This window comes from Ailuropoda melanoleuca, chromosome 8 (genome assembly GCF_002007445.2).
Source record: "Ailuropoda melanoleuca isolate Jingjing chromosome 8, ASM200744v2, whole genome shotgun sequence".
Lineage (NCBI taxonomy): Eukaryota > Metazoa > Chordata > Mammalia > Carnivora > Ursidae > Ailuropoda > Ailuropoda melanoleuca.
In genome coordinates this window covers 88,319,366-88,341,916 of record NC_048225.1, presented here as the reverse complement: position 1 = coordinate 88,341,916, position 22,551 = coordinate 88,319,366, and the positions used below count along the sequence as shown (strand labels likewise).

At 45.0% G+C, this 22,551-nt stretch overlaps 1 protein-coding gene across 2 annotated transcripts in view; it reads left to right on the top strand.

Moving 5' to 3' along the window:
- The first annotated feature begins 1,640 nt into the window (after window positions 1-1,640).
- Window positions 1,641-22,551, top strand: part of CACNA1E (calcium voltage-gated channel subunit alpha1 E) — a 493,265-nt gene continuing 472,354 nt past the window's right edge. For both annotated transcript variants that reach the window (XM_034666842.1, XM_011225195.3), the window contains exon 1: window positions 1,641-1,816. The gene's annotated coding sequence lies outside the window, so the exon portion shown is untranslated. The remainder of the gene's footprint in view (window positions 1,817-22,551) is intronic.

Genomic DNA, 22,551 nt, shown 5'->3' with positions numbered 1-22,551 from the left:
GAGAAAGAGAGAGAGAGAGTGCAAGAGGGGAGGGTAAAAGGGAGAAAGAGAGGGAAACAATCTCAAGCAGACTCCCCAGTGAGAGCAGAGCCCAAGGCAGGGCTTGATCTTACAAGCCTGAGCTCACAACCTGAGCTGAAATCGAGAGTCAGAGGCTTAACTGACCGAGCCATGCAGCTGCCCCCCAAATAAAATTTTTAATAGGGGAAACTAGATGTGTAAGATTTTCTCAAACTCTATCAGCCTCTGAACAGCTGATCTGTTGCCCTGATTTTTTTTTTTTCCCCCCTAATGCACAGCATGAGCAGTTTTTAATGTCAGGGCTAAATTCTGGCTTTCTAAAAGTCTGGTTCCTAGAGACCAGACTCACTTCTTTTTCAGTGTTGGTGATAATTTTCGGAACTTACCTGAACCTGGGGTCAAAGTCCTGGGTGACCCTCCCAAACAGACCTTCAGAGAGGAGGGAGGGAGTGAGAACTAGCCAAGGAGGGGGCCCAGGCCTTGGTCTTCACTCCCTGCCCCTACTCTAAACTGAGAGGAGAGGGACAGGAGTCATCTGCCTTGTGGCTATTGAGTTCTCTTCAGTGAAGTCTTCTAAGATGTGCCAGGCCCTTGAGGGGGTGGGTGTACGGGGTACAAAGCTGACTAAATAGAACCCCTGCTCTCCGCCATGGCAAGCTCCATAGTTAAGTGGGAATGGCTGCCTGTCCTCGTTCAACTTTGGCAACCCCCAAACCAAGAGGACTTGCCCCATCCATGCCAAGGCTAGGCCCACGGAACAAGAGCAGTGAGGGAGAGAACCCTCCCCTTTCTCCTCCTCCTCCCCTGGTTCTTCCTCAATCCTACTGCCTCTTCCTCTCTCGCTGGGGCCCTTCCGTGTTGATTCTGAGCTTTTGGTGGAGGGTGGGCCTCTGCTTACAGGCAGCTGGCAAAGCCCCTCTGGGGACCTACTTGGACTGAAAAGATGTGCTGGTGGAGCCCAAGGTCTTCACCAGCAATGGCTCTGGGAGGCATTTCTGTTATTCTTGAGGAGAGATATGCAAAGAGCCAGAGAAATGGGGGAAGAGGGAGCCCTCTCAGAGAAAGCCTTCAAAATGACAGTTTGATTAGATTTTTAGGGCTGTTTATTTTCTATGTTTCTTAACTGCCCTCCAGGGAACAGGGTCTCCCTTAGAGCCCACACCTGGCCCCTGGCAGGACCCGCAGAGAACCTCTAGGTCTTTCCAGAGGCAGCAGAGAGACTCCCCACCGCGGCTGGAGCCCCTTGTCCTTGAGCAGCATCTGGCTGAGGGACTGGTTCCCCCCGCCCCGCCACTTGCCTCTCTCCCTTACTCCTTAAAGCCCCCAATTCGCTTGTTTCTCTTTAGATATAATCATGCTCTCGCATCACTGCTCCCGTTGCCCGACGGCGAGGCCAGCGGCTGAGACCCTGGAGCCCGGATTCTGGGTGAGGCGTCGGAGCAGGACTTCGGGAGGCGTCGCTCCGGCCCACAAACCGGGGCAGTGTTCTGGAGTGGAATCGCCTGGGGAAGTTCGAGGTCGCTGAACTTTTCCTTAGGAGGCCTGACCTGAATTTCTCGCCCGCAAGCGGTTTACTACCCGGAGCCTCGCGTCACTCCCCCGGGCCCCGCGGCCCGCCNTCCTTTCCCCTTCCTTCTCTGGGGTGCTCCTTCGTCCCCCTTCGATTTCTCCATCTTTCCTCCCCTCTCTCTTCGTTCCCCTCCCCCCCACCCTTTTAATATAATTCAGAGATGCCTCGGGGATACTAGCACGCCCTGCCCATTCAGCCGAGCGTGGGACCCTGCGTGAATTCCAGGTAAGCCCGGGGTCTGGCCGCCGCCGGAGCCGTGGTCCCCGCCGGCGCCCGCTGCTGCCCGCTGCGCGGTCCTCCCCGGCGGCGGGCGCGGCGCCTCGCTCCTGGCGCTGCTACCTGTTGGGGGATGATGGACGGCGGGGATTCCTAGTTTGCCGAGACCTTCTCGGAATCCGGCCGTCCGCCAGCGTTGCCTCTCCTAGCGGGGCCCTTTCCAGGCAACTTCCGTGACGATTTCCCAGGCGTGAGAAAGCCCCGTGCCGTCCGGCATTTCGGGATGTGAGTGGTGTGCCCTTGCCAGGCGCCCGGGCGGGCGTCTCGCTCGTAGTTGCGCTCTGGCCCAGCCCGCGGCGAGGGAGGCTCGCGCGCCCCAGGAGCGCCGCCAGGCTCGGAGCAGGTGCCGGCCGCCGGGTCATAGCGAGCCTCGCGGCCGCGCGCATCCCGCTGGCCAGCCCCCGGCACCCGGCGGTTTGGCGCTGGGGGGACCCCTCGAGGGGAGGGCTCGCTGAGCAGGGACTGAGCTTCCAGCGAAGTTGCTGTGACGGAAGCTGTGAGCGCCCGTGCAGGCGTCCCAGGAATGGTAGGTAGGTCGGGTGTCTGGAGGCGCGGGTCGGGAGGGTGGCGAGTGGACCCAATCCTGGGAGGGGGCTGACTGTTGGGCCCAGAGCAGGGAGGGGAGGGCGGAGAAGAAGCCAGGCTAGTTCGAGTGACTTGCTGTTTGACAGAATTTGGGTCTCCCAGTATGAGAGTGGCTGTGCATCCTTTTCCTGGGATGGAACTCCCAGTTCTTTGGGCCTCTTTGCTTTGTGCCCTTGCCTGGGAGAGAATGATGGGAATCACTACGCCCTTCGAACCCCCTAAAATTGAGGCATCCACCTCAACCCTGGGAACAGAGGTGGCAGTTTGCCCACTTGCCCAAGGTGGGGGGCTTCTCCCTCACACTGGGTCTGTGACTATGGGGCTGCTCAGGGTGTGCAGTTCAGACTGAGTGGGCTAGTGACCAACATCTGGGAGCTTGTAATCATTCTCTGGCTCTTCCCTTTGGAGGCCGTGGTGGTGGATTCTTACCTACTCTTGGGGGGCCCAGAGCTGCCCCATGTCACCGAGACATCATCCATAGAAGAAAGGCTGGATGAAGGGAGCCAGGACGGCTCAATCCAGACAAGCATTTTCCTGAAAGGATAGGTTGTTTGTGATGCTTAAATAAGAACATGGGTTAAAAAAAAGAAAAAAAAAAAAAAGAAAAGAGAAAGAAAAAGCATGGCTTTCTCTTCACTGACATCAGAGCCAGAGAAAAGGGGCTCTCTTTACTCAGCTGGAAATTAGGGTAGGCACCAGGGGAAAACTTCCTGTTGACAGTTCCAAGAGGAATTACTAATGGAAAATATAGAAGTTCCTCTCCCACAAATGTGTAAGTCTTGTATGATTGTGCAGCCATCTCCAGAGCCTAGAAAAAGGCAATCTTTTCTTGTTGTTTGATTCCATTATACTGTTTTTTTTTTCCCCCACATGCTAAGTCTCTGGCCAACTAAGAGGTTTTATTGCTGCTGCTGGTTTTTTTTTTTTTTTAACCACCTTGTAGTAATGGGTAATCATGTAATTTATTGTGCAAGCCAGTACACTTTTGACAGTGGACAGAGACATTAGTAATGGTTACATAGGGACAATAGAGGCTGTCCAGACAAGGATGAATGATTACCCTAAGACTATATGATCAGAGGTAGGGACAGTCCACGAGGCAACATATGTTACTTTCGTATCATTTGGATCTTGCATCTTCCTTCCTGTCATGGTTCTTCCTGACTCAGATCTCAAATGGACTTTTATTTCAGTTCTCTCTCAGAATCCAGCTCTGAATACAAACCTCTTTCCCTTGATGAACTCTTCTTTCCCCAGCTCCACCAGTCCCTCCAAAAATCCCATTCCCAGAATGGGACTTCGTGCTCTGACTGCAGGGATTATAAGCAGAGGGTGATTTACATGGAGCTGTTTCTATCCCTCTGTCTGCTTCTCAGTCGTATTTATGAGCATGGGGCTCCCGGGAGGCGGTCCGTCTGCCAGGAATTCAAGTGTGTTGATGGCAGTGTGATATATAGTGACCCTCGCAGTTACACAGTTGAGTTATTGGATTGCTGCTGTCATACCTCCTTGGCTCTCTTGCAGCTGGGGGTGAGGTGTGTTTGTCTTGGTTTAAAACTGAGAAACTCATGTTCAATAATAGACCTGTTGCAGGGAAATACCTGGCTTTTACTCCCTCGCTTGTGTGCAGGAGTGATGAGGATTTTTAGGGGATGTGTCTATTAGTTATACCTTCATTCCCCTGGGAGCCCCTGGGTCTGTCAGACAGCCAAGTCCCTGCAGGGCTTCAAAAATTTAGCTACCATTGATTGAGTGTTTATTATTTTCCAGATATGATACCAAGCAGTTTTTAGACTTTATCATAATTAATCCTTGCCCAACCCTGTTAAGCATGTTTCCCCATTTAATAGATAAGGAAACTGAAGCTCGGAAAAATTAGTAACTTGATCAAGTTCACCCAGATATTAGGGGCAGAGCTGGGATTCAAACCCAAGGCTAGTTGACTCCCTCTGTGCAATGGTGCTTTGTTGTGCTGAAGTTGATGTGGTCAATGTTTGGCTCACAGAATTAATCCTACCTGTTTGGGGTCCTGGGGATGATGGACAATTCTAGAGTGGGGTGGGTTGGGCAGTCCACTTGTCCATCCTGCCCAAGCCTTCCCAGTTCTTGACTCACGTTGCCCGTATCCTTTCTGTCAGCATGGCCCTTTCTTGGGCTCCATGAAGTTTGTGTCTCTCATTCCCTGCCCTGCTGCTTCAACCATTACTGTAGGGGTTTCTTTTCCTGGATCCTACTCCAGTGAACTCATGGTTACCTGGGGTGGTAGAATTCTTTCTTGGAAAGGCAGAGCATAGGTCACTATCAGGTTTTTAGTATCTGTCTATACTTTAGTTATTGAAGCCTATCTCTCTCAGGATCACCGTTGAGTGAGTCCACTTGTTTCAGAGACTGACCCTGACCTGGACTTGGAGAGACCATTGGTACACAGAAGTAATTCTACAGATTAGCAAGGGAATATTTACCCAGAAATAATTCTGTAGATTAGCAAGGGAAGCTGACCGTACCCAGCTGGCAAATATGTTGGCTAGGTCCCTCAGATTCTTTGTCTATGGTATAGGTGAAAATAGATCACTAAGTAGATAATCGCAGACATTGTTTCCACCTGTTCATCATTCCTATTTACCCTGTAGCACCATAATCAGCCAGACCAAGAACAGCAGCATGCCTAGAGGGAAGGAGGGCATTATCAGGTGGGTTGGGGTAGATAAAAGAGCATTGCCCTGGAAGACTTGACTTCTAGCCCTGGCTCAGCCCCATTAAGTAGCCATGTGGCCTGGGCAAGTCATTCACTTCCCTGGGCCTCTCTTACCTTATCTGAAAATGGAGTTTGGGCAGATGCTTCCCAGGTATGTCCCAGTTTGGCAGTGTAAGATCTCACAGCTCAGGGTGGCCTTGTTATCTGTGCTCTGCAAATCCTAGGCAGAGGCTTCCTCTCTTCCCTTCTTTTGGTGAAGCTAGGGGGACACCTGGGGCTGACGGATAGGCATTAGATGGAGGGGCCATGAAAGAGGCATCCTGGGGAGCAGTGACTTCTCTTGCTTCTCTGCTCAGTTTGTGACTGGAAGAATGAAGTACTTTATCTGGCCAGGGGGGGAGAGCCTTTGCTCCTGCTTTGTGTTACCTTGCATCCCCAAAAAGTGACAGAGAATCGAGAAGAGCAGCAAATACAATACTCTGCTAACCAACATCTACAATAAGCCCTGAAAGTTGAGTTAAGCTCTGGAGGAGGGGTGGGGATGGGAGGTAGGACAGTGGGAGAAGGTGGTCTACAAAAAATGGGGGGGCACAGTCTTTATTCTCATGACACAGTGTGATGGGGAGCCTGGATCTAGGCCATTGGACGAAATATACACGTGACAAATTGTGAACCCATCTGGAACCAAAAGGCGCATTATAAAGCTATTTGCTGTAGTAGAGAGTTGGTTATGTGTACATCAGGCACCTTCAGGTGGAAGCAAAGGTGCTTGGTACCTTTCTCATTGTCACCTGAAAAACTTCCACTAGGGGTTTAATCTTCATCTCTTCTGACATGAGGATTCTAGAGTGTTCTGCTGCCCGCTTACATGCATGGATGTGGAGGAATTGCAGTGAATGAGATTCTACAACAGAATTGGGCTTTACTAAGAAAAAGGCCTTCCCGTTTATATGGTTCTTATGGTATTATTTGGAAAGATTCATCATGTGGAATCACAGAGCCTCTGGAACTACATTGATCACACTTGAATAAAAAAATTCCCCCCTAAAAATGCTGGCCTGGGATTGGGGTTAAGAGAGAATGCCCTAGATTATCAATATGGGGTTAGTGTTGGCAGCAGCAGCTGCGTGGGCATTGGCGAAGGGCAGAGAACTGGGGAGCAGCAGGAGGAAGATGTGATGCTGTCTTGGGTGCAGGCCAGGCACTGAAAGCCGTGGCAGGGCAGCAAGTCCATCTCCATGGGTTTTTATACAGTTTCTAACCAGGTAACAGAATCTAGGGCTACACGGATGGGTACCCTTTTCAATGGTGGAAGTATCACTGTTGTTGCAGAAATGCACCTCGACGTCCAGGTAGTGCTTTGTGTCTTGTGTCCTACAGAGGTGGTGTGTGTTTGTGCTTCTCTTGTGTATCTTTTGGGGTTCCCCCCTTTCTCATGAACCACATGTAGACGTGGGCTTTTTCTAGGTGGAGTGGGAAAAGAAAGATGAAAATGACATGGTTCTCATCTCAAATAATTGGTTTCTAGCTCTCAGTACAGTCCTTTGAAGACGTCTTTATTTCTTTTACCAAAGTATATGTTGTCTGACTGGGACGTCGTGGATCTGGTCTAGCCCCGGTCCTTACTGGCTGCAGACCACAGACAAACCACTTAACCCCCTGGGCCTCAGCTGTGTTATCAATACACAGGCCCAGGACCCTATCTTACAGAGAAGGGTTCTGGAGCCTGTGGTGGCTTGAGATTCCTTCCCATCTTAAGAGCGATGACTGTTCCATGATTTTGTCTCATGCCTTTTCTCCCCCTCCCTTTGTTCCTTGTCTTTCCCTCTTACCATGTCATACAATAGAATTTTTTTCCTGTTTTCTCTATTTACTGAACAAGAATTTTATTCTTTTTCCTTAATTTGAAAAGTGGTGAAGAACATTTTATATTTCTGCTGAAAAGAAAGTAAATTGAATCTCTCTTGACTTATTTGGTTCTTGATTGATGTTTTCTTGAGTATAATGATTCTCAGTACAGACAGAGTTCCATGCCTTCTTTAGAGAAGGGATTTGCAATGACAGGTGAACACATATCCAACAACCTGCTTCTCTCTCTGTTGCATCTTAGACTCTGGGTTAATGAGCTGTTCAGCGCTGAAGTCTGAGTTCTGGGTACATCTGCTTCTGTATCCAGACAAGGAAAGTCAGCCTGCCAACCTCAGAACCTGGGCACTGGCCCAGAGCAGTCCCCAAGGTGTGTGGAGGAGGAGTCTGGGCTGGGGAGTAAAGCCCCAGATGTAAACCTCAGCTCTGTTCCTCAGTGGGAAAATCAAAGCCTCTCCCTGCTTGCCCCCTCCTTCACTTCTCCTTTCCCACCCTCTCTCCCCATCATCCTTCCTTCTGCAAATGATTTACCCGGAGTGCCTGTTTTGGGCCGGGCAGTGATTTGGGTGCTGGGAATATGGCAGTGCACAAGCTCCTACTTTGGTGAAATTTATATTCTATTGCAGGGAGAGAGAGAGGGAGACAATAAATAGGTAAATTTATAAAAAAAATGACTGTGATAAATGTCACTCAGGAAATTAGTATAGGGTGACGTGGTGGTGACTGGGTAGCTCTTGAGATTGGGATGTCAGGGAAGGCTTCTGAGGAGGTAATAGTTAAGTGGAAGATCAGAATGGCAAAAAAAAAAAAAGAAATAAGATCCATATCACCAATTCTCTATGGCCATTATGAAGAACAAGTACAATTGCCCAAAAAAGTGTTTTGTAGACTATAAAATAAATGCAATGCGTTTTATATCCCATTAGGCAAAATTCCTTGAGGGCGGGCATTGTGATTAATTAATATTTGCGATCTCAGTACCTAGCACAGTAGATGTGGGTTGAAAAAAAATTACGTTTATAAAATTGGGAGTTCACAGGGGATTTTTTTTTAAAGATTTTATTTATTTATTCAACAGAGATAGAGACAGCCAGCGAGAGAGGGAACACAAGCAGGGGGAGTGGGAGAGGAAGAAGCAGGCCCACAGCAGAGGAGCCTGATGTGGGGCTCGATCCCATAACACCGGGATCACGCCCTGAGCCGAATGCAGATGCTTAACCGCTGTGCCACCCAGGCGCCCCCACAGGGGATTTTTAAGAAATAAAATAAGATGGTGTCTGTGGCAGGCCTTTGTTAAAAGAATATTCCTTTCACTCTTGCCACTACTAGGCAGATTTCTATACACATTGCCCTGGGGAGAGTGGAGAAGCTCTCAGAGAAAGGCATCACTAGGGCAGAGAGGGATGGATGGAATGGGAAATACCGAGCAAGTAGACTTCCCAAGGAAATTCCATATTGCTTTTCTTGCTTTTCGGGGTCTTCTTGACCCAGCGCAGAGGCTGATATCTCTGAAATTGGGAAGAGGTGCTACAAGCTCACTCCTGCCCTCCATATCTGGGGTGGAAGGCTTCCTTTCCCACACTTGTGCAGCCTTTGCCTTCCTCCAGCCCTGGAGCCAGGCTCATCAGGTGCCCAGAAGACATCCATTCTGCTGACTGTTGACTGTGACTCTCTCGACCAGCTCCCCTCCCTGCCACCCTGAGGGTTGAGTCAGTGTAGCCCACCTACTGCACCCAGTGAGTCACGGCTTTTCAAACACCCAGGTATGAATCACTCAACTTGTAGCCCTTGAGATGTCTTGGGTGACAGCTGAGGGAGAAGACTGTGTGTCTGTCCCTGTCCCTCACCTTGCTGTTGCTTTATCACACTTCCTGCACGTAGAACCTAGAGCTCTAATCCCATAGCCCATCTCTAGGGCCATGAGACAAGTTGTTGGAGAATGTGGGGTATTCACTCACATGGTAGGGGTCCTTCAGGGAGAACACACTGTCCCAAAGTGTGTTTCCTGGACCAGCAGCATCAGTATCATCCTGGACATTCTGAATCAGAAACTTGGGTTGGGGGAAACCTTCCAGGTGAGTCTGATGCATGTTAGAGTTTGAGAACCTCTGTTAGAGGCATTGATGAAGGGATATACCAGAAACATGGTATAACTCACACCTACTCGGGATATAGGAATTGTTATTGTTTTATTTTTTTTTTAAAGTTTTTATTTCTTTATTACAGCGAGTGAGAGAGCAAGAGAGCGAGTAGGGTGGGGCACAGGGAGAAGGAGCAGAGGGAGAGGGACAAGCAGACTCTGCGCTGAGTGGGGAGCCTGACACGAAGCTTTATCTCAGGGCTCTGAGATCATGACCTGAGCTGAAATTAAGAGTCGGACGCATAACTGGCTGAGCTGCCCAGAGGCCTCAGGAATTATTACTCTTGTTTTATAGGACCAAGCAAAAGCCTTCAGAATCCAAGATCACAGGAGGTGGTGGAGCCCAGATTGACTCCAAAGCCAGAATTACTATGAGGTTGAGGCACTTACTTAAAATGCAGATATTTCTGGAGACTTTTGTTACGAACCATTAACACCTTAGTGCTCATTGCTTTATTTTCCATTTACAATAGGCTTCTGAGAAGAGATCTGGAACAAGCCAGGTGTCAGTGGTATTTCCTGGGTGCTTTCAGTGCTTGGTCATTTGGCCTCGGATTAACTCTGGCTGGATTCCTCTTCCAGATGGGATCTGAGGGACTGCTCCTTGAATGTAGGTGCCTCCTTGTCTCAACCCTGGCCCTTTCCACTTCTTATGGTACACACTCTCCCAGAGATTTCCTCCCTTCCCTTTCTTCAGCCATCACTCATATAGTGATGCCCTCTAAATTTGTTTCCCAACCCAAGATTGTCTCTTGAGTTTCAGCATTTCCCTCTGACTACTGGACATTTCTACTTCATCACTTTGTAGTATCTCAAACTTGCCTTGTCCAGATCTTGTCTTCTGCTTGTGCCACATTTGTTATTGTTTCATTGGCTAAAGCAAGTCCCAGGGCCAAGCACAGATGCGGTGTGCAAAGCTCCTCCAAGAAGCAGACACTGAGATGGGATTAAATGTGCAAAGACTTTATTAGGGGAAATGCCTATGAAAGGTAATGGGCAGGGAGCCAGGAAAGGCTGGAAGAGCTACCAGGGCATCATACAAATCTGACCCTGAGTGATGGATAGATGGAAAGAAGGTTGGGTGCAAGGGCCTGCTGTCCAATCTAAGGATGCTCAGCAAGGCTGTTGGGAAGCCCTTGGACCAAAGTCAGCCATCAGATGCGTTTCATGTCTCCCAGGAGTGGGCCTGCCTTAATGTGCCTGCCCTGCTCCCTCTGTGCAAATGCAGCGACAGATTTCAGAGCCTAAAGCTGGGGCTCTTGTTAAATTAAGTGCTCTGTAGTTGCATGTCTGTCAGGCACATTCTTAAGGCTGCTGCGGGGCCATTACTCAGTTTTTCATATGTTTCAGATTTACACTTGTCGCTCAGACCTTCCTTGTAAGCTCTAGACCTCTATATCCAACAGCTTTCTTAACTTCTCCACTTGGCTGTCTCAGAGGTGTCTCAAACTTACGACCAGACTCAACTCTTGATCTCAACCACAAAATGCTTCTCCTCCAGCTTTCTTTGTCTTGGTGAACGGTGCCTTCCTCCACCCAGTAGTCCAGGGGTCACTGTTGATGCCTGCACCTCTCTGCACCCTTAAGCAAGCCATTATGAAATCCTGCCAGGCTGAGTACTGCTTGACCCTGTGCTCTTCTCCACTCCCACTGCCACCACCTAGACCAACCCATCATCATCTCTTACTTAGACAGCCATAACAGCCTCCTAACTGATCTCTCTGCCTCCTGTCTGGTCCCCATTACAGCTCTATGCTCTATCTGGTATTTCACATATTGTTGAAAAATAAACATAATCAGGCCATGATCAGCTTGAAATCCAAGATCTTAGTGATGGCCTCTGTGCCATGCATGTTCTAGCTCTCTACTTTCTTCAGCTTCAACTCCTACATCTTTCTCCTGTGACCACACTGGACTCCTTTAGAATGTGCCAAGCTCTTTCTCACCACAGGGCCTTTGTATATGCTATTCCCTCTCTCTGTAATTCTTCTAACGTCTAACTCCCAAGTTACCTGGTGAATGCCTACTCATCATTCCATTCTCAGTTTGATGTCATTTCTTCAGTGAGACCTTCCCAGACAACCATCTTCCCTGACAGTCTAGTTTGGGCTCTTCCATTGCACTCTTTTATAGTATCCTACACTTTTATAGAACTCACCCCACTTTATGGGTGTATGTTTAGTATCTGTGTCACCAAGGCAGAAAGTTTCTTGAGGATTGGGCCCAGGTCCCTCTTGTCCACTGCTGTGCCCCAGAGCTCAGCACAGTTCTGGCATATAGCAGTAGCTCAGTAACTGTTGGTTGAATGGATACAGGTCCGAGGGAGGAAGGAGGTGGGGAGGCTGGGTCTTGTGGTGATTCAGTCCTCTCTGTCCCTGGCTCAGGGTTGGGAAGCACCTGGGCTACCCAGGAGGAATTGAATGCTCTGATTTTAGATGTGAGCTCCTTTAAGGGAAAATTATGTCAGAACTCAGCACTGTTTCTCCCTGCACCCTGCTTGCTTTCCTCCTTCATCCTCCACTCTCTCCCCTGCCCTTTCACGACTAGACTGAGGATGCCTCTATGCTGAACAACCAGCAAAGGGAAAGTGCTGTTCAGCTGTCTGGGATGGCCCAGTGAAGCTGGGGCCCATTTCTTAGCCCACCCTTGGACCCGCTTTCCTAGTCCTAGGTCTGCTTGTGCCTCCAACTTCCTCTGGCTTTTACCTACTATTTCTCTCTACCATGGTCACCTCTTCCCAGCCCTCTATCTTCCCCTCCTCTCTGCCTGTGTCCCGTTCATTATGGCTGAAACTAAAGGCCGAAGCATCTCCAAAATGTCAAGATAGGAGTTAGTCATCTTGCTGCGAGGCTGACCACCCAGGGAGTGAGCAGAGCAGAGTGCTGCCTGGTCAGGTGAAATTGGAGGCAGGTGCCTAGGGAACCAGGCAGACACAGCCTGAGTGTAATATGTGGCTGCAATAGCTCTGTCCCCAGCTGCTGTCATGCTCTCTTCCCTGTGCGGTGGGGGCAAGGCTTGCTGGCATCCTAGAATTGTTGCTGAAACTCTGTTGCTGAAACATAAAGCTGCCCTGTCTCTGTGAAAGGTTTTCCTAGTGGGTGGATGAGTCCAGAGAGGTGTCAGACAAGCAGTAACCAAGCAGATGGGGACTAGGTTCTGTGGTAGAGGACTTAGAGCACCAACCCTGGGGTCAGGCGGCTGTCAAGGTTCTGACTCTCCCATTCATTCCTACGTGGCTCTGCACAAGTGACTTGTTTTCTCTGAATCTCAGCTTCCTTGAATGTGTGTAGGAGTCGTACCTACCCCATGGGATTTGTGTGGGGTTTGAGTCAGTATAAGCAATTAACAGATATTAGCTAGAGATTATTGAGACTTGTTTTGGGTCAGGGGATGGTGCTGAACTCTCAGGGGAGGGGAGAGAAGGCCCACTGGTGGGGAGGTCTGACTGGGCACTGCCATAGTGCACTTAAGTGGGCCCCCGTCTTAACCTGCTGTCCTGCAGCGTCTCAGAGCCAGTAAACGCTGACTAAATGAGCATATAAAATATTTGAGGGAGGCAGACAGTGTGGGCTGCTTTGGATCTCATCCTGTTAGGCATGGCTTTTGTAGGCACGTAAAGTTGTGAGGGTTTGGGGGATGATCATTTGTGAAGGCCGTTCAAACCATTAAGACAAATACAGTTCAATTAAGAAAAAAATACAGATTGTACCCCCATTTTATTCCTTCACTCTGCTTTTTAGTTTTCACAGAAAAATTTTCAGAGCCCAAATATGAAGTGCCAATGAAATAATTTGCCTTGTAAACTGTAGGGGTTGAAAAATATGTATAATGTCAGCAGTTATGTGGGAAATAGCTCCTGATAATTTTGCTATTTTGTTCAGAGGCAGAGGGCGCTTGAGGTTTGCGTTGCTGTTAGCCTGCCATTGAAGAGTTGCGATTGAAAATTGAAGAATTTTAATTTTTGTTTTCACTGATACTGAAACAGTCTTCTATTTTGAGGGGTAGGAGGCTTTGAGGGAGCCCAGGCAGATGTACTTATACTCCAGACCTCACCCCAAATCCTGTACATCAAAAAATGATTAAACCTCCAGTACAGTGATTCTTAAGCTTTGGAGTCATAGAATCCTTTGAAAACTTGATGAAGACTGTGGACTCAACCTGGTGAAACGCACATCCCAAATACTCATATAATACTAGGGACCCGAGAACCGCATGAAGCACATCCTACTTGGAGCTTGGGTGGATCACCGCAGGTTGAGACTATTCTTAGCATCATGAATCAGCCACAAGGGGACTGGGCAGAGCTCAGAGGACAGAGACGCCAGGTGGAGAGGCAGATCTGGGGCTTGCCCTTGCGAGAGCTTCTGGTGTGTAGGACTCCTGCGGAGACGTTTCCTTCCTCAGCATGCAAACTTGCCCTCCCTGAGGTTACCTCCGGCACCTCACTGGGCCAAGGGGCTCCCTTCTGCAACTGTGGGCCCTGACGCCATCCAGAAGGCTGGCTGTGGGTCAGCTCGGCCCATGGGAAAGGACCCATAACAACACAGCAGAGGGAGGTCTGGAGGGTAGGTGATATCATTTCTCAGCCCCTTCCAACATGATCTCTGTAAAAAGTCTGTGGAAGGGGCTTCTCCTTGGGCCTCAGCCTTTGCTCTCATCACTTCCCTTCCCTAAAATGCCCTGGCCTCTCCTCTCTGACCGTCTTCCAGAGTCTCACCTCCTCTGGGAAGCATTTGGCGTCTCTCCCAGGTGCCCCCCTTCCATCACTGCAGTGAACCCCTGTATCATTATGGCCCTCCCATCCTCTGTGCTACGTGCTCCCATACTTCTTGTCTTTTTTGGTTAACCTTTTGGCTGTAGGACTTGGCTGTGCAGTGAAAGGGCAGATTCTCAAGGTCAGAGACTACACCTTCTGCCGGGCTACCTGGAGGCTCAGAGTGGGAAGTTTAAGAAGACACCAAATATGTTATTTAGGAGAGCAGCCAGGAGAAGCAATAGAGCTCCCGTGACAGCTGCAGGGGCTGTGAAGGGTGAGTCTGCTGGAGATGATTGTGTTTTTAAAACTCCTCTTTCCTCCCCCAGGAATGGCTCCATTTCTCTTCTCAATGCAGTATGGTTCTTCCAAAGAGTTGCTTATACTTGTTGGGTCCAAATTCTCTCACTTTATTTTCTCCTTTTCGTCTTCTTCCTCCTTCTCCTCCTCCTCCTCCTTCTTTTTTTTTTTTTTTTTGAAATAAAGTATAATTAACATACAGTGTTATATTAGTTTCAGGTGTACAATATAGTGATTCAACAATTCTATATAATTCTCTGCTCATTACAATAAGTGTATTCTCTTCTTTCGAAATTAACTTTTAATTGTGGAAAATTTCAAACATATACTGAAGTAGAGAGAATAGTATAATGAACCCTCAAAGTCACCATTCAGCTTCAATAATTATTGATTCCTGACCAATTTTTTTTCACCTCAATCTCCCTAGTTTACCTTCCCACTGGGTTATTTTGAAGCAAATATTTAGGTACCAGTGTCCAAAAGATAATGGACTAGAAAAATAACCATAATAGCATTATTACACTCCTTCAAAATAATAATAATTTCTTAGTATCTCCAGGTATCTGGTTGGTATTTAAATTTCCCCTATTGTATCTTTTTTTGTTTGTTTTTTAGCAGTTTGTTTGAATCAGAATTCCAATAAAGGCCACACATTACATTTGATTGAAATGTTTCTTTAGTCAGAATCTGTAGGTTTCTTCCCCTGCTTTGTTTTTGGCCTTAGAATTTATTGGTTGACGAAACTTGGTTGTTTTTTCTGTAGATTTTCCCATACTCTGGATTTGGCTGGTTCCATCTCCATTGTGTTGTTGAATGTTTTTTTCCCTGGATTTCCTAAGAACTGGTACTTAGTTCCATCTGATTCAGATTTGATTCTCTGTTGTTTTGCAGGTGGACTTCCTGGGGAGTGGTGTGTACTTCCATCAGAGGCACATACTGTCTGGCTGTTTCTCTTATGACATTAGCAGCTACCAAGGATCATTACCTAGATTAGGGTTGGCAAACTTTCTCTGTGAAGGCCATCTTTTAGTTTGTGGGCCATGTGGTCTCTATCACAGCTTCTCAAACCTGCCGCCATGGCGTAGCAGTAGCCATGGCCAATGCATACATGAACGGGCATGGATGAGTTCCAATAAAACTTTATACACAGAAACCAGCAGGCCAGATATAGTGCAGGGTCCATGGTTTGCTGACTCCTGTCTGGATTGTTTGTTTCATGAGGGGCTTGCAAGATGTTGAGACTCTAATCCTGTCATTCCTTCTTCATTTATTAGTTGGAGTACCTTATAAAGAGAGATTTTCTCTGCACTCTTTGTCTCCCTCTGTTCTTTTTGACCCTTCTTTAATGAGGCTCCCCTTTGTCCCTACACCACCAAAATTGTTCTGAGATCAGCAGTGACCATCCTCTTGCTACATCCAGTGGTTAATTTTCAGTTCTCATCTGGAGATAGTTGACCTAACAGCAGTGTCTGACATAGCTGATTACTCCTTCTTTCTTGAAATGCTTCACTTGGCATTCAGGATGTACGTCTTCTCCCAGTGTTCTTTCCATGTTATTGGTCATTCCTTTTCACTAGTTTTGATAATTTTTCTTCATCAGCCAACCTTGAGTGTTGGATATCCTTGGCTCAGTCCTCAGACCTCTTCTTTATCTACAATCTCTCGTCCAGGACCCTCTCTGCAGATGGTTTCTAAATATATAAACATATAGCTACACACATATATATTAAATATCATATTTAATAGGATGTTAAACATATAGCTCTAGCCTGGCCTTCTCTCTGAATGTTACATCCAGTTGCCCATGAAACATTCCCACATGGATGTTTAAAGAGGCATGCCAGACCTTACTTGTTCAACTATGAATTCTTGACCGTCATCATAAAACCTGCTCCTTCTTCAGTCTTCTCTGTCTCAGTTAATGACTCCACCCTTCTAATAGCTTCAGAAAAAAAAAATATGAGCATCACCCTTGATATCCCTCTTTCACTCCCAACATCCAGTCTGTCAACACATCCATTTGGCTCAGTTGTCAAATATGTCCACTTCTCACCAAGCTGTCAACCTGGTTCAAGCTATTGTCACCCCTTCCAGGACTGTTGCAACGGGCTGCCACTAACAGGGTGGTCAGGTGCTCATGCTTCTCTACTTGGAGTGAATTCTCATCATGGCAGCTCTAGAGACCTTTTGAAAACTATATCAGTATATCTCATTCTTCTGCTCAAAACCTTCCAGTGGCTTCCCATCTCATTAAGTGTAGAAGCCCAAATCCTTAAAATGGTCTACAGAACCCGACAGGGTCTGAAAGCCATTGCCGCCTCTTACCTCCCCGACCTCCTGTTTTGTAACTCCTCATATATCTCTGTGCTCCAATCACACAAGCTCCTGATACACTAGGCACACTCTTTGTCTCTGGCTCCTTGCATTTACTGTTTCCTCTGCTTGGGATGCTGTTCTGCAGATATTAACATGACTTGTCCCTTACCACCTTCAGGTCTTTGCTGGACTGTCACCTTATCAGTGAGGCCTTCCCTAAGTTATCCCCCCAACCCTGGCACTCCAGGAAAGAAGAAAATCAGGACCTCCAGCAAAGAGATGTTGGGCTGTTTTTCTCTGAGACCTTTAGAGAAGCGACTGGCTGAGACAGTGTAGTAGTTTCTCCCTGCACATTCTTTTCCTCAGCCCTGTCTAGGCCCTGCAGTTACAGTCTGGACTGCAGATGAAGCTTCAAGACTGAAAGTGGAGTCCTGCCTCTCTTTCTCTCTCCATGCAGTACACCCCAGAAAGAGAATTTTCCCCTTTCCTTAAAAAATAAACTTTTAGAATCCTCTGGGTTGCTGGACTAGCTGTGGTTTCCAGAGCTTGGGGCTGACGTAGAGGTACCCTCTTTGGATTCACAGCCAGCCTTGGGGTGTTTTCTTCTAGGTCTTCACTCATGAATTCTGTTTCAATGTTTTATTCCAAGGCCTAGATCCTGGAGCTTATGCTAGCCAGAAAAAGGTTGTGGCAGCCCCCCTAAGGGAGTTTCTGCCCTTTTCTCTGTCTTCCGGGAATGATCGTGCCTTGGTTCCTCTTCATTCATCTATGCGAAAATCTTGTCTGTCATTTTGAATTTGAGTCCACACTGGACATATGGAGGCTTCTGGTCCCTGCTGTGGGGAATTTGGATGATGTCATGAAGCAGATATGTCTGCAAGGCTGATACCCTGGAGCCTTTCCCCAGCCAAGCTGCTCATAGTCCAGTCCTTGGCCGTCACCTTATAGCATCACAGACTCTGAACCAGATGGGCCATAGTGGTCACCTAGTTTAACCCTCTGAATCTCTTCTGCAATGTGTCTGATAAGTAGTTACCCAGACTACGCACTACTTTTAAAAATAGCCCGTTCTATTTTCAGATAGGTCTAATCATTAGAAAACAATTCAGACCTTCAACCTAATTGAATCTCCTGTTTACCTTCTTGAAGGATACTACCATAATGACTCTTTCAACTCTTATTCCTAAAGTGAGGGCTTGAGTGAAGATAGAATCAGTTAAGATCCCATTTACTCAGTGGTGAGGCTCTTAAAGGCAGGAACCCACCCTATTGATCTCTGTATTCCCAGTACGTGGCACTGTGCCTGAATATAATAGGTACTCAATAAATATTTGTTAAAGATAATAGTGAGGAACCACACTACTTATGAAACACTTACATTGTAGCAGGTACTACTCTAAGCCCTTTAAGGTCCTCAGACCAACCCAACATAGTAGGTAGTGCTACTATTACCATTTTATGGTTGACGAAACTGAGGTATAGGAAGGCTAAGTATGTTAACCATACTTAACCAAGTATATTAAGCTAAGGTGACAGAGGTTTGAAAGGGAAAATTCAAAACTCCTGATGCTAGGATCCATGCTCTTTTTTTGTATATTATTTAAGGTTGATTTCTTTCTCTTTATTTTTTTAATGTAAAATATATATAACATAAGATTTATTTTGTTACCCGTATTGAAGTGTACAGTTTAGTGGCATTCAGTAATTCACACTATGGTGCAATCATAAAGTCTTCTAGGGCTTTTTTGTCTTCCCAAACCAGAACTCCATTCCCATTAAACAATAACTCCCCATTCTTCTCCCTTCCACAGCCCTGGCAACTGCCATTCCACTTTCTGTCTCTATCAATTTGATGACATGAGGTACCTCATACAAATGGATTCCTGTGGGACTTGTTCTTTTGTACTGGCTTATTTTACTTAGCATGTCTTCAAGGTTCATCTGTATTGTAGCACAAGTCAGGATCTCCTTCCTTTTTAAGACTGCATAATATTGTATATATATTCCACATTTTGTTTATGCGCTTATCCATTGATGGCTATTTGGATTGCTTCCCTCTTTTGGCTATCGTTAATGATCCTGCTAAGAATATGGATGTAGTAATATCTGCTTGAGTCCCAGCTTCAAGTCTTTTGGGTATATACCCAGAAGTAGAATTGCTGAATTATATGGCAATTCTATGTTTAATTGTTTCGAGGAACTCTCATACTATTTCCCACAGTGGCTGCACCATTTTACATTCCCACTGGCAATGTACAAGGGTTCCAAGTTCTCCACATTCTTATGTATGTATTAATTTGTTTGTTTGCTTATTGATCATCCTAATGGGTATGGAATGGTATCTCATTGTGTTTTGATTTGGATTTCCCAGACAATTAGTGATATTGAGAATCTTTTCATGTGCTTATTGGTCATTTGCATATGTTCTTTGGAGAAATGTCTATTCAAGCTTTTGCCCATCTTTAAATTGGATTTTTGTTGTTGTTGTTGAGTAATAGGAGTTCTTTATATATTTTGGGTATTAGTCCCTTATCAGATGGATGATTTGCAAATATTTGCTCCCATTCTGTAGATTGCCTTTTCACTCTGTTGATATTGTCCCTTGATACACAACAGTTTTAAATTTTGATGAAGTTCACTTTTCTATTTTTCAATTGTTGCCTGTGCTTTTGGTGTCATATCTAAGAATTCGTTGTAAAATCCAGTGCCATGAAGTTTTTCTCTTATGTTTTCTTCTAAGAGTTCTATGATTGCAGCTCTTAGGTTTAGGTCTTTGATTTGAGTTAATTTTTATATGGTATAACATAAGGGTCCAAATTTATTCTTTTGCATGTGAATTACCAGTTTTCCTGACACCATTTGAAGAGACTGTCCTTTCTCCATTGAATGGTCTTGGGACCCTTGTGAAAATCATTTGACCATATATGTGAGGGTTTATTTCTGGGGGTTTAATCTATTCCATTGATCTATATGTCTGTTTTTATTCAAGTACCACATTTGCAGTAAGTTTTGAAATTAGGAAGAGTGAGACTTTTGACTTTGTTCTTTTAAAGAGTATTTTTCAGGTCTTTTGAGTTTCCATATGAATTTTAGGCCTGATTTTTCTATTTCTGCAAAAACTGTAGTTGGGATTTTAATAGGCATTGCATTGAATTTGTAGGTTATTTTGGGTAGTAATGACATCTTAATAATATTAAGTCTTCTAGTTCATGAACACAGGATGTCTTTCCTTTATTACTATCTTCTTTAATTTCTTTAAATAGTGTTTTGTAGTTTTCAAGTGCCTTTATTTTCAAAATTTCTCTTTATTTTAAAAATTTCCCCTAGTTGGGGTACCTGGGTGGCTCAGTCAGTTAAGTGTCTACCTTGGGCCCAGGTCACGATCCCAGGGTTTTGGGATTAAGCCCCGCGTTGATCTCCCTGCTCAACGGGGAGCCTGCTTCTGCCCCTCCTCCCTGCTAGTGCCTCTCTCTCTTTCTCAAATAAATAAATAATATCTTAAAAAAAATTTCCCCTAGTTACCTTGCTCCCCTTCTAGAAGATAAGCACTGTTACCATTTCTAGTGTATCCTTCCATTTCTAGATATATAAATAAAATTATAACATACAGAGTTTTTAAAACCAAATAATAACATACATAACTGTTCTGTACTTAGATATTTTCCACTTAATAATTGATCTTGGATATCCTTCCAAATCAGGGCACTGAGATTTGCCTTTTTAAAGGCTATATACATTCCATAATTTATTTAGCTGACCCCCGCTTAGTGGACATATAATGTTTCTTTTTTGGTAATATTTCGCTATTAATGCTTCAATGAATAAACATATAAAGATGCCATTTACACACATGTAAATATATGCAATAGAAAATTTCCTAAAAGGAGAATTGTGGAGCCAAAGAGTGAGTTTAAAATTTTGCAATATAGTTCCAATTATCTTCCACGGAAGTTGTACCATTTCTCAATCTAGTGGTACAGTGCCTGTATCCTTGCATTTTTGCCAACATAGTGTGCATTAAGCTTTTTAGTAATAGACTATCTAAAATATTAAAGTGGTATCTCCTAGTTTCATTGTGTATTTCTTTTATTCTGAGATTAAACATCTTTTAAAATAAATTGGAGTCATTGATATTTCCCTTTCTGTGAGTTGATTGTTCATACCTTTTATATATTTTCTCATTGATTTGTAGAAGTTCTTTTTTTTAAAATTTTTTATTGTTATGTTATTCACCATACAGTACATCATTAGTTTTTGATGTAGTGTTCCATGACTCATTGTTTGTGTATAACACCCAGTGCTCTGCGCAATACATGCCCTCCTTAATACCCATCACTGGCCTAGCCCAATCCCCCACCCTCCTCCCCTCTGAAACCCTCAGTTTGTTTCCCAGAGTCCATAGTCTCTCATAGAAGTTCTTTATAAATTAAGAAAATTAGTCCTTTATCTCTAGCATAGATGCAGAAAATATTTTCCTAATTTGTAATTTGCCTTTTGAAGTTATGCTTTTATGACAGTTTTTACATTTTTATGTAACTGAATGCATCAGTCTTTTTATTACTGCATTTTGGTTTTGTATTTTGCTAACAACGGCCTTCAGAACTACAAAAATTATACATTTTTTTTACTTTTAGAATTTTTATGGTTTCATTTAGATCTTTGATTCATCAATAGTTCATTTTAGTGTAAGAATTGAGGGAAGGATTCTACGTAATTTTTTCCTGTATGTTTATGTAATTGTCCCAATGTTGTTTATTCAATATTCAACTCTTCCCCAATGATCTAAAATGCAATATTGCTCATAGGTTTTTGGGTCTCTTTCTGCATTTCTTATTCTTTTCTATTGATCTATTTATCCAGTTATATACTAAAATGCTTGTTTTAATTAATGTAGTTTTATAATATGCCTTAATATGTGGTAGGGCTTGTTTTCTCTCATAACATTTCTTTTTCAGAATTTTCCTGGAAATTATTGCTTATTTGTTGTCCCATATGAATTTTAGATTAAATTTATCAGTAATTTTGTTGAGAATACATTCATTTTATAAATCAACTTTAGGGAGAATTTATAACTTTGTGATGTTAAATTTTTTAAATCCATGAACATGGTATGACTTTCCATTTGTCCAGTTGTTCCACTTCTTGTGTCCTTAAATAGTGTTTTCAAAGTAAACATTTCTTCATCATCTTGCATTCTTATTATTAGATTAATTCCTAGTGTTTTAGTTTTGTTTTCATTTGTTATTGTAAGGGTGCATACTGTTACCTACTCCAGATCTCAGTATGCTCTTAGGAACATAGTCACTAGAAGTTTCTCACCCTCCTGGACTGGGGTGCTATAGTGTCTCTAATGAAAAAAAATCCTCCCAAACATTGCCACTTATTCCAGACTTGTTCAATGATTTACTGTCTGTTTTACTTTCTGAGTAATGGGTCTGTGTCAGGCTTATTATGATCATCTTCTGTTTTCCTCAAAACTCTTTCATATATGTGGTTTCATTTAATCCTTACAACAACCTTGAGATGAAGGTTTTTGAGGGTATTTATTCATGTCCGTTTTAAGGAGAAATTAATTTCTGCTTGGGCAGATTAAGAAGCCCACCTGAGACCACAGAAGTAGAGATGGGCTGGGGCATAACTCAGGCCTCTCTGTATTCCAGTCCAGGTTCTTATCATCACTCTTTTTTCCCCAGATCCCCACACTCTTATCCCATCTCCAGGAGGAGGCTTTCAGTCTCTTTTTCCAGGATTGCTTCCCATTCCTTCCTTTCTCCCTGGAGTCCATAACTTGCTGCTCTGTGTGTGTGCAGGGATGGACCAAAAGCTGCTTGGAGCATACCCCACAGCCCAGCTGAGAAATATGGGGGTCTGGTGATGGCTTTTGCTGCTCTCTCGATGTTTACTGAGGCAGTAGTTGGGAAAATTTGTCATTCCCAGAGGTTGTACTGGCAGGCTTGGAGCCTGAATTGTCTCATTCTGCTGCCTTAACTTCTCAGAATAATGAAGCAGTCCCACCTTCCTTGTCTAGA